The sequence below is a fragment of the Anneissia japonica genome, unplaced genomic scaffold, assembly GCF_011630105.1.
Source record: "Anneissia japonica isolate Jap-2015-1 unplaced genomic scaffold, ASM1163010v1 scaffold287873_len53090_cov102, whole genome shotgun sequence".
NCBI classification, from domain to species: domain Eukaryota; kingdom Metazoa; phylum Echinodermata; class Crinoidea; order Comatulida; family Comatulidae; genus Anneissia; species Anneissia japonica.
Window position 1 is genome coordinate 38288 of NW_022719509.1, and position 4068 is coordinate 42355.

General features: G+C 36.1%; 1 long non-coding RNA gene across 2 annotated transcripts in view; it reads left to right on the top strand.

Annotated features, from left to right (window-relative positions):
- Nucleotides 1–481: 481 nt before the first annotated feature.
- Nucleotides 482–4068, top strand: part of LOC117110959 — a 5302-nt gene continuing 1715 nt past the window's right edge. Inside the window, exons 1-2 of one of the 2 annotated variants that reach the window (XR_004445793.1) lie at nt 482–849; nt 2388–2492. This is a non-coding gene — a long non-coding RNA (uncharacterized LOC117110959). The remainder of the gene's footprint in view (nt 850–2387; nt 2493–4068) is intronic. The other variant, XR_004445794.1, reaches the window with a different exon arrangement.

Here is a 4068-nt window from a genome sequence, read left to right on the forward strand (position 1 = left end):
ATTCTACAGTTTAACTTGCATTAGTTAAATCCAAAATGCCAGTGAAAAATGTTTTGACTTGGATGAAATTTGACTTTAGAGAGTTAAGCAGTCAATGTCATTTGGGTAATTCTATATTTGGTAATTCATCGGACCGGTGCACAGTGGGCCAGACTGAAGTCAAAGTGTGCCAAAATTAATTACTCATTACAGAAGCAAATCTAAGCAAGTACAAGACTTATTTAGAGGTTTTCATACCCGTAGAATTCAATAAAAGCATTTTCAAATCTATATGACGTCATTTTTGTACTGTTTTCTTATTGGACGGTGTCAGTTTTCATTGTAATACCAAAACAAGTTCATATTGCAATGATTTTTGAAATGTTTAAGAAGGTTTGGGACAAAAGAACTTCTGTGGGAAACTTTTTATATTTTCCATGATGTCATCAAAGTACATTTTTCTGATTGGACGGGGCCAAAAGTGTTTTAGGCATAGGCCAACATTAAAATTTCTATTGTTAATCTTACAGTGAATATAGATGTTTTTTTTTTAATAAATCGAAATCGAAATCAATTTTATAATAATACCAGACAACCTAATTTTACATTTTTTAAATCTAAAATGTCTTTGCATTTGAAATTCCTTGGAATTATCAGACATTAGGCCTACACCAATGTCATGATATATTAATTCCGTCCTCAATCATATTAAGCCTATATTGTAAAAGTATCGATAATGGTCGTTTTATGTCTTTTTTGATAATTCTCAGTGTGAACAAGGAGGCTTTGAAGAGGAACTTTTGCTATCGTCTTTGACAGGTATACTGTACCACCAGGATAGCAATGCTTTTTTGCTACTCTTATTTTGGTGTAAGAAGGCGTCTCATTTTACTATAGAGCTACAAAGATGGACAATTTTTCATCTGTCGTGAACGATTCCGGTTTGCTCCTCAGGGGTGACGCCAGCAGGGGGAGGGGAAGGGGAAGGGAAAATTGATTCTTCTTGAACGCCCCTTGCAATGCTGCGTAAAGAAGTTCAGTGCATACATTTTATGTCAACATCTCTTGTACATTACCCTTATGCAAACTCTCTGGAAAGATCCCCCTATACTTCGATAGGACGTCCCGGTTTGGGTTGTTTTTAAGTCTCTTGTGTGTTTTCTGCTGGTGTGGAAAGAATATCTCTGTTCTGTGTCAAAACATTAATAAATTCATCAGAAAATGGAATCCTGTTGTCAAGCCACGAGTTATTTTCTTTAGAAACCCGGCAAACACGTGTTTACGTTCTTATAATTTTCTTGGTCAATGTTGTGGTTAGGTATGTCACAAAAATAACGTTTACACAACGTTGTAGGAACATGCAAACGTTGTGAAATTATGATCAGTACGTATTTATGGTTCTACTAAATAAAGTTTTCAACACAAAACTCTAACGTTATTGTCACGTTATCATAACGTATTATTGTTTGCTGGGAAGGTCGTTACTACTCGCACAGTAGCTCACCTCTCCTTAAGTTGAAACAGGAAGCTTTCAAAATCTTGGATGTCTTTGAATAAAGTTAAAAACAACTGACGCCTAGATATAGGCCAGCTTGTAGATATCATCTTCATTATGATATATGATATTTGGATTATTAGGCCGCTCAAAATGTAATAAAGTATTCTAAACTGCAACACAATATTAGATGATTTGCTACTGTTAAATCACGAGCAGTTTGTAAATTTTTGGAGAGCTTTTCCCACGCTTTGCATGAACTGGTAGAGTAGACGCGCGTACATCCCTCTGATTTGCAGTTTGCTCTAATTAAATTGTGTCTCAAATGTACGAAAACAAGACTAATATAAGTGCATCTAGCTCGAAAAGTTGCAAAAAGTAGCAGCTAAATTTGGTACCATCATAAAGCTAAGGCTATACTGAAGATGATGATGTAAAAATTAAAGCATGAATCCACATGAATCTAAACTTTCTCTCCTACTTTTCTAAAAATAGATTTTTAAATATTTTTTCTGTCGTTTAAACAACGATTTATTATTGATGCAAACTTCAAATGTAAACCAAAACATATATTTGTGTTCCCCAATTTATATACAAGAAACGTGTACATTTTGAAGTAATTCCGAATTGACTAAGAAAAAAAACGTGGTTTGATATAATGTAGTAAATTATAGCATTTGAAATATTTATAGAGAAATTTCCGACATTTGTTGAAAAATACTACCCTTAAAATACGTTTAAATGTAAAATATTTTCAGGATAGATTATCCAGGGTATACCCATCTTCAATCATGTGAAAAAAAGTGTAAAAGCCATAGTCACCAAAATGGACTTTTGGCACACTTTGATTTCGCCCTGGCCCACTGTGCGGTGTATAGAAACTGAGGTGTGTTTTTTTTTTATACATTTACAGGCCGTTCATTTACGAGGTGGTCTGCTGTCGACACTATGTATGTTACAAATTATTTTAACAGCTACATACATGATGACTCGGAAAATGCAAAAGGGTCATTGCCTGGTAAGTAAAATGGAGAAATGAATCACTTTTACACTTAGCTATAATTCATTATTTGGTTGAACAAAGAGATGTATTGGCCCGTTCTCCACATTCGGATAGTAAAATGTATACTCCAAGTATCGAAATGCACGCCATATTGTACTCCAGACATTCTACAAAATGTAGGGATTTCTTTACTAATCCATGGCAAATTATTTAGACTGCGGGGCGTTATACTTATAATTTACTCTAAAATTCACACCTGATTTAGGATTGTCACCAAAATTTCATAATTTATCATGGGCGGCGGAACCGGGGGGCCGGGGGGCTCGGTCCCCCCCCCCACTTTTTGACGAAAAATATATAATGTCTGGAGAACTTTGTATGATCGGAAATGCAAAAAAAGAAGGAGGGAAGAAGGAGAAGTATGGGAAAGAGAATGTTTATCCAGTACCCGACCAGTTACATTTTCTCGCAATTCACATTGGCGGATCTGGGAGGACGGGATCATGGGTCCTGACCCCTCCCTTGTGCAACAAAAAAAAGGGGAAAAAGGAAAGGATTCTAGACCTACCTTTTCAGGACCCGTGAGCTGAATTTTTTTTTTTTTTTTTTGCTATTAGAAAATTAGAATTTTGAAGAACATAAAATTCATTAAAACACACTTCAAATGTCGGGAAAGCTCAATTCCTGCCATCTAGGAATTAAAATTTTCCCGGGGGAGAACCCCCGGACCACCCTTTCTTTTTGGGATTTATCGATTCATGGAAAAAAAATTACGCATGCAACTACTCATTTGTTTATGTATGTATACACACATAAAATAAAAAATGAGAAAAATTTACCTGACCTTTATAAAGAGGGGAAAACCTTGAATTTTTAAGAACTTTAAAAGTCATTAAAAGACATTTCAGAAGTCTAGTAAGCTCATCTCCTGCCATCTAGAAATCGAAATTTTTCCGGGGAACCCGGACCCTTTATCTTTGGAGTTCATTGATTAATTGAATCATTTTCAAGGGGTGGGGGGGAACCTTGAAATTTGAAGAATTTAAAAGTCATTAAAAGACACCACAAAAGTCGGGGAAAGCTCATTTCCCGCCATCTAGGAATCAAAATTTTCCCGGGGAAGAACCACAGGACCTCCCCACCCCCACCTTTGAATCGTCCTCATATCCACTCTGGATTGTAACAAAAATTTAATCTTTGCTTTATTGGACTATGACAAATGATATTGGACTGTTTCATTTAGGTCCATTTATAGGTCAATTTAAATATTTAGGTCTGGTATATTAGAAAATGTAGATGGCCCTCAAATTTACACCCTACTGAAATAGGATCTTCAAAAATTTTTAATTTCTTGTAATTTGGTTTAAACTTTCCCAAAAGTTTCATTCTGATTCTGGCTACGGTCACACTAGCGTCTCAAGCCTGGCTTGACTCACCGCGGGTGAGATTTCAAGCCAGGCTCGAAAATTCTGGGTCGGTCACACTAGTTGGATTGACCTCCAAATTATGAAAGTCGAAACAGCAGAGCCGTAGAGAGAGAGTTTGGCCAACTCTGTTTCACGGGATTCGATATACGCGCGTGTGATTGGGT